Here is a 13,805-nt window from a genome sequence, read left to right as displayed (position 1 = left end):
TGACAACATTTAATTTTTATTATTTTTATTTTTGGTCTTTTTATTGTTAATGTATGGAGGGCATATCTCATAGGAAAGATGAATGTTTTAGCACTGGAATTACAATAACTTACTAATTAGTAATTACTTAATTAGTTTGGTACAGTATGAATGGCCACGGGGGAGGTCTTTATTAACAGAAAAAGCTATAAAACCTATGACAATACACTTAAATGTCTGAAATGTATGTCCTCCTTTAGACTTTACAAAGCTGACCAGTAGGCCAGATTTCAGTGTTTTCAGCCTGCTCAGGCCTTATGTTTGACACCCCAGTTGTAAGTGAATCTAAGCAGCCAGTGAGGCCGCTGGGAAAAGCAAAACATAAGCTAGAAGTCTCTAAAAAGAAACTCCACAAATAAAGGACAGTTTTAATTCTGAGTCCATGTTCACTGGAGACTTGTTTGGTTTCTCTTCGTTTTAAAGCGCTGACCTCATTTGAGAGACATATGATTTAAAATCGCGTATTTAAAATTAAATTGTTCTGAATTGAATAGAGTTCATCTGTTTGGGTTCATTATCGTAGCCACAGGGTTTGCACACTGGAATTAAACTTCAGTACAAGAGATGCTGAATTGCCCAGTATGAATGTAAATCATTGTCATATTACACAGCCTACGAAACAATAAGAGCATCAACAGGAAATTGCTGTGCTTAGAGCCAACAAGTGGGTGGCTGAGACCCATGTGTTCGCTAATCGCAGAGTTGGCTGCATGTGCGTTCCTCTGAAACACTTTGAAGAACCTATTAAAGGTTAAATGATGCTCTACATGTGCAGAATACTTGCTATTTTAGTCCTATACAGCCTTGGGTAGAGGTGAGCTAGAGGTGTGAGTCTTCGCTCTTCTGATGTCCCCCACAAAGTTGGTTATTTTCAGACACTTTAGCCCACATCTCTCTGAAACGCAACCACAGCAGCTGTATTGAAAGCATTGGTCTCTGCATATCATAAGAGCAGAGTAATCTGAGATATTAAGTAGAAATTCATGTGTTATAACTGCACAGCTGTCACTGCTTAATGTGACTTTTAATAATCTCCAAAGTTCTCAGAAACCTCTTGAAAGAAGGGAAAACATGTTAACATCATTTAACATCAATGTGATGGAGCTTCTATATCCACTCACAGGTTGTGGCGGCTACCTGGATTAGAGGTGTGGCTTATTTAGAGTGATGTTTGTCACCTGGGTTAATTGTTCAACTGAGGACCTTTGCAATCAGTCTCCATTGCATTCATTCCAAGTCGTTTGGTTTACTTTATGCTTTGATTTTTTATTTTTATTTTTTGCACTGATCACAGATCAACCCATCCACACACATTACTGATGAGCTGATATTTCACATTTTCCTTTTTAAATAAATGTATTTTTCACAAGTCATAACTCGTTTTCTTTCGAGGGTTCTGACAACATTATACTTTTTTTTTTTTTTTTAGTTTGACAAGCATAAAAGCAAAAGAGCTGGGTATGAATATGAGAACAAATGGGTTTCATATCCATGTCCCGATATTTTTTTTTATCATTAATCACGATGAAGCTTTGGGGTGTTTTTTTTACACTGTAAAGGCTCATCAGCCATTTATTGGGGAGTTAGCACCTCATCAGAAATATAGGATTTGAAATGCTTCTGAAAAGACAAATCTTTTGTTCTGAAATTAAATTAACTTTCTGGATTTAACCCTCTCGAGGCAGGCGTTGCCGATTTGCAACAGTTAAAAACTAACAACCTGATTACCCCACATACGTATTTTATGAGTTTTTTCTACTCAGAAGTACCACTGCAGGACTAATGCACAACGCATTAGCAACAAAAAGTTTAATTTGAGCCTGAGAGGGTTAATAAATAAAGCAGATGTTCCCGATGGTTTGGAAACTTGCTTACAGGCTTTAAGAGTCTTAAACAAGCAGCAGAGATGTGCAAGGAAAATTCAGGATTTAATGGTAGTGGCAGCACGGTGGCACGGGGGTTAGCACTGTTGCTGCATAGGAAGAAGGTTTTGAGTTCAATTCCACCATTAGACTGAGGTCTTTCTGTATGAAGTTTGCATGTTTTCCCTGTGTTTGTGTGGGTTTCCTCTGAGCACTCCCACTGTCCAACCACATGCAGTTTGTGTGGATAGGTTAATTGATTAATCTAAATTGCCCATAGGTGCAAATGGTTGTCTGTCTCTGTGTGTTAGACTGGTAACCTGTCCACGGTGTACCCCGCCTTTGGCCCTATGACACCTGGGATAGGCTCCAGTACTGTCAAAAGGAGAGACGGATGGATAATAGCAGTGTTGTTTCATGATGTTTTGCACCTCAACTCAAGTAGTCCCCATGCAGCTTGGGATATAAAACAGAGATGAGTGGCAACAACAAAAAATAAAAAAGCAGAAAGCAACATTTAGTTAGATTAAGGTCCATGTGATTTTCTTTTAATATGAGTTCGTACCACAAAGTGTTGAAGATTCTCACGGTAATTTCCCAGTTGCACTCGTGGACATGCTCCATCACCGTCGGGGCTCCATGAAAAATGAATGGCCTCGGAGGGAGTGAGGGTCCCTGGATGATGAACTCACAGTAGATGAGTGCATACTGAAAGATTAATGCAGCTATTCAGGCACAGTTTAAAGCATGGCATATGTTTGTGGGCTGGTAAATGGAGAGTGATTACAGCGCTTATTTTAATATTCATGCAGGTCCTCTCCTCTCAGCTGTCTAGATCAAGCTGACCGAATCTAAAAAATGAATCCTGGAGTAGAAGAGTAGAGAGAGGGTTTCTTTTCAAATACAAAGTGTCATGTAGTCACATTCACGGCAGAAACATTTACACCTGCTCACTCGGGGGTGGTGCAAATCACTCGGCATCGCCTTGGCTTTGTCTTTTGTGTGCCTTTGTTATCTCGTGATGAATCATAAGGATGGAGATTACGGTGCACACATTCAGACCATCTCTCTTAGAAGCCTTTGGTTTTCCCTCAGTTGTACACACAAAAAGAGGTTGTGTGATGGATGAAAAGAGAGTTCCAGAGAGAAGTTTAAACCCTGTCCAATTTCACACCTCTGCACACTGTATGCTGTCAGCCCTTATGCCAAACAGCAGTCGGTTTAGCAGGGTTTTTTCACTGCCCGCTGAGGCTGGAAATGAGGCTGATAAGAGAATGAACTACAACAGCGAGCTTGTGAGCCATAAAACCACAACAATGGGATGATGGTGAGATGCTCCGTGCCACCGAGTAGAAGTGCAGAGTTGGTGACGGTTCTTTATGGCAGCTATTCTTTAAGGTAAAAATACTGAGTCACAATTTGAAGTCTGAAAAGGAAAACTCCTCAAACCTTTAATCATGAGGTGAAGTATTTTGTGGTGCTTAAGACATCAGATAGCCACTAGAACATCTTATTTCCAAGTATTAATTTTTACATTTCCTTCAATAAAGGAAGACTAACGCCTAATTTAAACCCTGTGGCTTTGTTTTTTACTCTTTAAAATGGTCAAAATTTAATTACATTTTACGCGGTAACTTGATTATCAAACTACAACAATGAAAAAGGTAGATTAGAAACTTTGGTGATCCACATGGAGCCCACCCAGGGGGCTCAGATTTTAGGAAACAGAGCTACAGATTTGTGATGAGCAACGCTGTTTGTTGCTCAGGGAGAGGCCACCTCCCTGAGCCTGGTTCTGTCTTCCCCCTCTCACGGTTTGGGAGTGAAGGGAGGAAGACAGGAAAAGACACTGTGGAGGAGAGCCAGAGATTAATAATAACTAATTATCCAATACAGAGTGATGTCTAATCATCATTCTGCATTTAGATGGGTACACTGTGGTCATTAAGGCATGGACAGGAAGGTCAGCAGCAATACTCAGGCAGGCTGTGGAGTTTAAATGATGCCATGTTGGTACTAAGGGGCCTAAAAGTGTACCAAGAAAATATCCCCCGCACCATTACACCAGCAGCAGCAGCCTGAACCACTGATACAAGGCAGCATGGATCCATGCTTTCTTTCAAAGGCTTACATAGATACTTACCGTACCACCTGAATGTCACAGCAGAAATCAGGACTCATCAGACCAGGCAATTTTTCCAAACTTCTGTTGTCCAATATTGGTGAGACTGAGCAAATAGTTGCCTCAATTTCCTGTTCTTAGCTGGCTGAAGTGTGGTCTTAAGGAAAATCAAATAACAAGGGGTTATTTGATTTTCTGTTGGTGTCCTATTAACTGAAAGCAGTCTTTCCACTCTTCTCTGACATCATCAAAGCATTTTTACTCAGAGATCTACTGCCCACTGGATATTGTCTCTTTTTCGGGGCATTCTCTGTAGTCCTGGAGTTACACTCAGACGTCAATCATTTTTCTTCCCGATTCTGATGTTCACTTTGAACTTCAGCAGGTCGTCCTGACCTTGTCTAATTGCTCAGTTGCACCCAGTTACAGCTATGTGATTGGCTGATTAGACAGACGTACCTAAAATGTGTCAGGTGAGTGTACATTCACCTTTCTTTCCAGCTACCTGTGTGGCCGCTCTCTTCTGCAGGTATTGGGAAAGGAGATGTGATTTTCCCACAACCAGCACTGGCAACCCTGGACCCAGTGTACTGGTGTTCTATGAAAGCCCTTAGAGTTCAGTTGTGGGTGATTCTAATCCTTGAGACACCCTTTTGGAGTTTTGCTGCTCTCTGGTTTGTTTTCTTATACAACACTGCACTCATACACTCACTCACAGCATTAACCACACCGACCACACACATCATTGTTAGCTTAAATTCCTCATTAACTATTAACTGTCATTTTGTGTGTGCAGCTCGCTTCTTCTCACGGCCATGTCACTTGTTTTGTGACACTCTCTCTATACTTTTATCTCTGGTGTCTATCAATACAAACTTGTGTCCCTGTAGCTGCCAAATGCTCTTAAGTTCAGATGCTTGCTGTGTTTATCTGGGAGTTTATAGCCCTTTTATTTTAAATGCCAGGCTAAGTAACCTGAAACAAAGGTTGACAGGAGAAGAGGCAGTGAATCAAAAGAGAAAAGATGAGGACTGATTGAAACAATTGTCTCATTCTCAGTGGGTTTGATGCAGCAAGCAACAATATATATTGTGACTGACTTTTAATGTAAAAATTATCACAGTTTTAAATATTTAATATTGAGCTCAGTTCTTTAAAAAAAAAATAAAAATACCAGCAATAACTAGAGGACATCATCATCTAAAGACTGAGAAAGATTTGATTCTGCAAATGAAATAAATGAATTTATCTTGGACGTGATAAAAACTCTAGATTCTTGTTTATTTAATTATATGACACTTAGGTTTAAAATTTATTGTAAAACACCTTTTTATTGGTTTTATTTCTTTTATTTTCTTCAACTAGTCTGCATTAACCTTACAGAAGTTCCTCTGTGAATTTACCATGCACCTGTGCAACTCGCAATAAAATGCTTTTACAGCCAGAAAACCCAAATACTGGCTCAAACTACATTTTTCTGTTTCTTAATGACACTGTACCTCATTTTCCTGCCTATTATTCAGCCACATTATTCTCTTTCACTGCAGCCCGTGTTAATCAGAAATACCAACTGTAATGAGAAAAGTTTGTGGGCCCGAATACTAACCACACATCGATGTCCAGTCAGTGTTTGTGCGTTTGTGTGTGTGTGTGTGAGACGTTATAAGTCTTTATATGAGGGAGCTGATATCTTTAAAGCTGCAGGCCATCTCTGGGCAGGAGTGGGCCTCTTGTTATTCCCTTCACGCGCGCACAACTGCTTTCTCTGCAAGTCTCTGTCAGCAGAATTTCTAATGAATTGCACAAAAGCCAGTTTACTATGCCTGCATGCGCGCACACAAACAGACACAGGCCAACTTTCTTTTTGTGCACAACAGAAATGGCTTTGGGAAAGAATGAATGAGGCTCTCATGCACACAGAAGGGAAATATCATGCATAAGTAGTTTTTTTGCCCCTTGGAAAAAAAAAAAAAAGATCCTGTCACTACACATTAGCATGTAGCAAAGAAGAACTTCACATCTTTTTGGAGCTGTCCTGGTTTATTGCATGCAGCCTTTATTGGATAGTATTGGTAGTGGTGGAGACAGGAAGCATCTTCTTTTCCTGGAAAATGAAGATGCATATAGACTTTTTACATGCTTTAGGGCTATGTGAATCATGGCTAGCTAAAACAAAATGAATCATTACTATGGTGGCTGCTTGGGCACAATACCATGAACACTTGCACAATCTGTTTCTTTTTACAGCTGGTGTTTTACAACTTTTTTCTTAAAATAATGAACATATGTGAGGATGTCAAAAATACATCTATGCAGGTGTTGTGCTTCAGAAATCTTTTTACCTATATTTGTCAATCCTAAGTTTCCGTTCTTAACAGTGTGCTCCTATAAGTTTGTACATTTAACTGCCTTCCAGTGTTTCCTAAATGCCATGAATCGGCTTTCATCTCAGGCAAATTCACCTATTGTCTTTGAGTTGGTTCATTTCTTCAGGAAGTGCTCACCAAAATCATCACATCCTCTCACCTGCCAACACACCCTCCTCCAACCTCCATTACTGCTTCAGAGCAAACCAGTGGCACCTCAAAGTAAGCTGCTGCTCGCAGTTAAAAACCTTTTACCTTCAGGAATTGTAGGTAGGGCTTGCTAAAATCTCCATGTACAAACTCACCTGGATTAACCTGCCTGTCCTCTCTCCCAGTGAAGTCTCGCTCAGTCTCCTGGAACCCTCCTCGCTGGCATCCACTCCTGTGAAACTTTTTCCTGTGAAAATAAACCTTTTGAACTGTGAAATTGCTTTTGTTGGGCCTTGTTTAAGAGTCCGCTTTTCATTACTACCATTTTAGCATTTGGCAGTATGATCAGTAACACCTTTTTTTCCCCAACATAATGTATTGTACATATGTATTTTTGAACTTCATAATCCCCAACACCTTGATTCTGTTGCTTTTCATCCATTCTGTTGTAGATTTGCTGTGCTTGGGAGTTATCGTCCTGTCACATGACCCCAAATTGGGGATCCCGTGTCTGGCTATAGCAACCAAGCCCATCATATCAGCAAAGGAACTGCACATTATGGCCAAACATCTTCACTCCACATCTTTCCAGAGGGGATTCATTCAGAAATCTTGTGGTTTGTTCAAATGCAAAAAACTGTCCAAAACTTATGGAGGTGCTCACACCTGCTGATGATCAGTTAATCAGCTGCATTTGATTAGCAGCACCTGGCTGCTGTTTACCCTCTTATTTCCTATGGAAGCAATAAGCGTTTGTTTTTTTTCCTCAGGACTGCATTAAAACTTTCCTTTTACAAGGCTGTAGTTCTACATAAACTTATACTACCAGTGTTGAAATCCAGCTTCCTGCCCAACACTAATACAGCTCCACCTGGACCAGTTGGAGCCCAAAACTGGCCTCAGTCTGATTCTTTGCTGTCAGTGTCAGTTAGTCTGCCTGTATTTGATGCCGACTGCATTTGGGATATGTGATTCAAATAAGTGATTCATTTGTGTATAGTTATTGTTGTTACTTCAAAACAACAATAAATTAGTTCCCTAATTGGATTTGCATATTTGCTGCTTTGATTTAATACTGTAGACTATCTATATTAGATCCACTGCGTTGCTAGTCACCCCACTCTTCATCCTGCCAAAAGCTCTTCTGTCCCCTCTTGCAATTCACCATCTCTGACAGTTCTCTCCAAATATGCCCAGTCATCCAGCGCTCAAATGACAAATCTAGTAATTGTTTTGAGGATCCAAAAGCACGATGCATTTAGGCAGAGCAGGTGAAGTGAGGTCGTCCTGAGGCAAAGACAACTCAGACAGCAAGTGACGCCAAAAAAGAGAGCAGGCAATCAAGCTACAATGATTTCTTATATCAACTTAGTTTATTTTTCTTTGCAAACAAAACCTGGTAAGAAGGAAGTTTTAAGTAAATACCCTACAGAGAACTCCGATAATCAAACGATTCCTGCCAGCAGGACTTGGTGATGGTTGGGAGGAAGAACTCCCTTTTAATAGGAACAAGTCTCCTGCGGAACCAAGCCCAGGATAGGTTGGTTATCTGGCCTGATGGTTTGGGGGATCCTTTCTCAAAAACTTTGAATTATACTTAAGACTAACGTTTTTGTTAAAGGGAGTCTGACTTGCTGATCTTTGTTTTTGGAGACCTTCAGATATGCTGAGTTTAGTTCAGGGCTGGACTAGTGAGCACTATTACTGTGTTATTACCGACAAACACAGATAAGAATTAGAATTAGAATAGATCTTTACTGTTACTGTTGCAAGATCAATGAAACACATTTTAGCAAATCTCCGTTAGCAGCATGTAGATTTTTACATTGAAATTCCTTTAGAATAAAAGAAAAAAAGAAAAGAAAAAAGAGTTAACTTGACTTAAAGTTAAAGAGGCACCTACATAGGGAATGTATCTAATAACGTAACTATCTACACAGATATGTACAAGTTATATATGCCATATAAAGGAGCAGGTGCAATATGGGGAGCGATGTGATCAATGGTAGCGCACACTGAGTAAGAGGTAGGACTAGAGGTAGGTTGCATTATAATAAATACGGTTTATAAATAGAGGGAAGAATGTTGGTTGCATTATACTACAATAAATATGGTTTATGTCACAGTCTGGCTGAGGCAGACTATACGGAGTGAAGAAGGTGGACCCAAGTGTGGACACGCAGAATAACAAGACTTTATATTAACTGAAAACGAACCGTTTATTGAAGGCTGATCTTAGCAATAAAAAAACAAAACAAAAGCAAAGACTAAATCATAACCTAAACTGGGTGAGCTAAACATAACAAAACTGTGGAACATGGACATAGACATAGACACCTGGCATGAATGCATAATCTTGGAGACGTGGCATGGAGACAAGGTAGGATAACAGACGCTCAGACAAGGAATGAATGAACACACACAGACTAAAAGCACACAGGAGGTGATCAGGGGAAGTGGAAACACATGGGGAAACAGCTGACACAAATGAACATAACAACATCACAGTGGAAGAGTAAAACTAAACACAATGAACACAGCAACACAATACTCTTCAAAATAAAACAGGAAACATAATGAAACGCAGACCTGACAACATGAACTTAACAAAAGACATGCAGACATGAAACACATGAGGGACATAGGAGACTTAACACAGGGGTTGAAAACACAAGGGGAAACTAATAAACAAAGAACTATAATAATAACCTAGGCATGATAGAAATGAACTTAGAAAACCTAAAGGACTTAAACATAAAAACAAACTAAAACTCAAAACGCTGGGTCAAAATGGCCCAGGATCGTGACAGTTTATAAATGCAATAGAAATGTTAACAGTGAAGTTAACCTTCAATCAGGGTGGAGGTAGGATATGTTTGACAGTTTGTGGGTAGAAACGTTTATTGAGTCTGTTTGTCTTTGACCTGATTGACCTGTAGCATTTATCAGAGGGAAGGGGTGGAAAAGTGAGTGTACAGGGTGCGAGGGGTCCTTGATGATGATACTGGCTTTCTGCTGAAGTCTGCCAGTATAAATGTCTCTGAGGGGGGTTAGTGAAGTTGTGAAGTTGCCCGCTCTGCTGCCCTCACCACCCGCTGCAGTTTTCTCCAGTTTTACAAAAACTTTAAAGAGTCTTTAAGTGGAATTCAAACCTTTTTTTTTTATCTTTTCATACTTGAGAAACAAAGGATATGAGAAATGATCTTATCTTCCTCTGTGTTATTGTATTACCATAGAAAGTGCCTTGAGGTGACTGTTGTTGTAAATTGGCACTATATAAATACAATTGAATTGAAAAAAATAGAAAATTATTTTCTCAAATAGCAAACGTCTTAACAGTTTTAAAACAAAAGTCAAGAAAGTTAAGCAAAATCTGCACAGCTCAGCAGTTACATCCCAGCACGGCAGGGCGCACCATTAAGGATGCAGGTGGAGAAGCTTTATTCACAGCTAAAAGGTTTAAATGGATATATTTTTTTTTACAAGAGAAAACAGAACATAAAAAAAAATACTGAGCTCAAAACAAAAACAAAAGAACAAACAAACAAACCAAAAGATGACTTTTTAACCACGAGCAACAGAAATTTAACTGAAATAATCTTTTCTAAAAGACCAAAATTAAACCTAGTGACTGTAGTTAAACTTAAATTTAAACCCAGTGCAGTCTCCAGGTTTAGGTAGTTGTGTCAAACTGAAAGAAAACAGGTTATAGAAGCAAAACTGAGCAAGCACTTTAATAAGAAGAGATCATATTAAGGAAATGAACAGACTTTATGGAAGCACAAAGTTTGAGTAATGAACTAACTGGTAATTAGAGTGCAATGATGGCAGGAAGTAGAACATGACCGCCTGCAGTGTAAATGCTGGTGGGGGTGGCGATGGAGCAGCTGGAGAGGTTCTCTGAGTGACCAGGAAGAGGCGGGTCACACAAATGAGATTCTGAAAGGCAGAATGACAGACGAGCAGGGATTTAAAGTGAACAGAGGCTGATCGGCGTGCAGATGGCGCCTGAGGAAACTGTTGGACTAGAGTGATAATGACGAAATTGAGTTTGACAGAGTGGTAAAGTGTCATGTCCTGAAGACAGACAGAAGAGTGAATGCACATTTCTTACTGAACTTGAGATTCAGATGCGCGTTATGTAGAACACGAAGCACCTCAATGTGGATTCAGTTTTAAAACAGCTGAAATGTATTAAAAAAATTGCACCTAAGGACGTCTCAATCATCAATCCAACTGTATTTATGTATATATATATTGTCTGAGTCTCTCCTTGCCCAATGTTGTGTCATCAGTCACTGCTGTGTGTTCCCCATGGTATTCCTTAATATGTGCTTTCCCTTGTTTGAGCTTAACTTTTGGTTTATCTTGAACTTTCTATTATTTTAGCACAATATTAAAGGCTCACTTTATTACCTCACCCTTTATCCTGAGTTCTGGGTGCTGCTTCCCACACAGCTATACCTGCCTGATCCTTGATAATGTTTTATGTTAACAAAATAAATACATTGGATTTAAATTAAGCACATTTTTGTGTAAAGAAAATCAAACAGTTAGACAAAGATTTACTGAAAGAAAAAAATAATGCCATACTTGACAACTGGATATAGTACCGGTAAAGTGTGAATACAACATAATACATAAAATTAAATTCAAACATTGATTTATGATATATAATAGTCTAATCACATAAAGTCCATGGACAGAAAATGGGACAGACGAGGGGGTCACACATGACAAGAGCAGGGCTACACTAGGACACCCACATTTTCTATGCCCATCTCCTCTCCAACCTATGCCCCTTTAGGAGCTGCACAGCTGATCACCACCTGCCTCCATCTCACCCGATCCGTAGCGTCTTCTTCACACCAACCCTCTGCATGTTCTCCGGCACTACAGATGCAAAGTTAGACCGATCACCTTAAAACACAGATGCAACAAATGGAAAGTTGGCAGCCCTGCTTTAATGTAAATCAGCTGGAAATTGATTGGACTGGTAGTCCAATGGTGGAAGGCAGGAAGTGTGGGCACAAATCTGAAGCAGGGACCTACATTATTTTAATGGGAAGGAGCATAGCTGAAGGTATTTTTGAACTTTATTCATTGTCAGTGAACATTGTCAGATAAATTCAATATACATCATCAAAAAAGAAAAAGAAAGGAATGCATCTGAACAAATGTAGATACAATTCCTTTACAAAATGTAGCAATTTTACACCTCATGATAATACCTTTAGAGTTAAACTTCTCAACCTACAATATACAGGGAGATATTTCTGGAATACTGGAATACCACTAAAAATACCACTTAAAGTTTTTGAGTAATGCCAAAACGAATCATTTAAACTACATAAGTCAGCAAGTAATCTACACTGTAAACACAATCATCCTGTATTTTATCAATTTAAATCAATATATTTATCCTTGTACATCACAGTTTGCAGAATCTTTATTTAACTTATTTAGCTTCTTCAAAATATAACATGCCAGCATGGTAGGAGACCTATAAAGGAAGCAAGGTTTGGGCTTATCCAGGTAACATCAGGGTTAAGCCTGGGCTTTCACTGATATTAAGGTGGTTCATGTCCTGCTGCAGACCAAACCTGCTCCTGTGCAGGGTTTGTGTGAGATGTGACAGTTAAATCACCAATCCTCTGTGCAGAAAAAAAAGTCACCATTCCTGGATGGTAACCTTCTGTGCACAGATACTAACAGACTCTAACATTTTTTTAACAGCATCTAAACTTTTGACTGTTTTCTGCAACCCTGGATTACTTTATTCAGCTGGTAGCCATGCACGTGTGTGCTCTTTGAATTGCCTGCCATTCAAATTACAATGCAGAGACGACAACACTTTGCAGAAACATAACTTCAACTCAATCAGGACATAATGACAAATAATCAGTACGAATAAGGGTAAGTGGTCAAAGGCAATGTTTTAAAACCTTTATGTCAGTTCAGCTGGTTCAGTTTGTACCTATTTTGGGCACAAACTGAACCACATAACGCTGGAGGAGTGAGCTGGAGGGGGCTGAAGCAGGTTTAGTTTAGTGAAACTAATTTTTTAGCAAGATATGACAGTGGGGAGCACCAGTGAAGGGTGAATCACACAGTAAAAGTGTTTATATAAATATTTCATACAGCTTTGAATTTCTAAAACAATCCTTTTCTCCACTTTGCACCAGCATTGTTATAGCAACCGGTTGTTCAGCTGGCGGATAGCGCATAAGCAGCAGCTCACCTTTTCCACCCACCTCCAGGCATTATGAGCGTTATGAAACCCCTGCTTCACGCACGTTTGCATGAATAAAACCCACACCCCACGTAAAAGTGATCACACCCACATCAGATGACCAATTCTGTTCCTAAGCAACTGATGCTCTCTGCGTGGGGCTTGCATGTTCTCCGTGTGTCTGTGTAGGAGTCCTCCAGGCGCTCCACTTTCCTCCCACAGCACACAGACATGCAGCTCAGCTGGAGTGAGCACTTTAAAACACTCCTACGTGTGAATAAGTGTTCGTAGGTGGTCTGACGGAACGGGAGTTTGAGGTTTCCCTGTGAGGGCAACAGTGCGCAGATAGGGCTCCAAACCCCCCACGGCAGCTATAAAGACTCCAAGTTCTGTGTTGCATTTTCTTCCTTAATAAAATTGTCCTTATGTGCATTTCAGTGGTGAATACAGCAGACCACAGCCCTGTTAACTGACCCAGGAGGCTGCAGTGTTCATTATACTTCACAATAATTAAATAATCCCTGGAATAATTTCTCTGATGACATCAGGAGGGCTCCCCTTTAGAGTGAAACTTAAAACTTATCTTTTGGCCTCAGCTTTTGATTAGCTGATTATTCTCTGATTAGTTTGGCCCATGTCGCGTTTAGCCTCACCGCTGTGGCTCTCACTCACATGTTTGAATTATTGCAAGTATTCATAATTATACTGATGTGCTTTACAAAAGGTTATTACTTTATTTTGAGCTGATACCAACATTACAGACTCGCCTGCTGGTTCCTTTCTATATTGGTTTTTAAAAACAGTGAGAATCACTCGTTAATCAGTCATTAACTAATCAGGTATGAGTCTGATCTGTGCCTGTGTTTAGTATTTGTACAGTCTTTAGAGGATCTGTGATGCTCTTCTCTATATTGTTATGTTTTTAGCCGAAACTAGAAGATGTAAAGGCAGGTACTGAGACAGAGTAACAACAAACACACTTTTAGGGTTTTTATTATAAGACCAGAATGCACAATATTGAAGAGGGGTTGGTG

Source organism: Perissodus microlepis, chromosome 10 (assembly GCF_051167445.1).
Source record: "Perissodus microlepis isolate ML-2025 ecotype Zambia chromosome 10, ASM5116744v1, whole genome shotgun sequence".
In the NCBI taxonomy this organism is placed as follows: domain Eukaryota; kingdom Metazoa; phylum Chordata; class Actinopteri; order Cichliformes; family Cichlidae; genus Perissodus; species Perissodus microlepis.
Note: the sequence above shows the minus strand (reverse complement) of the source record.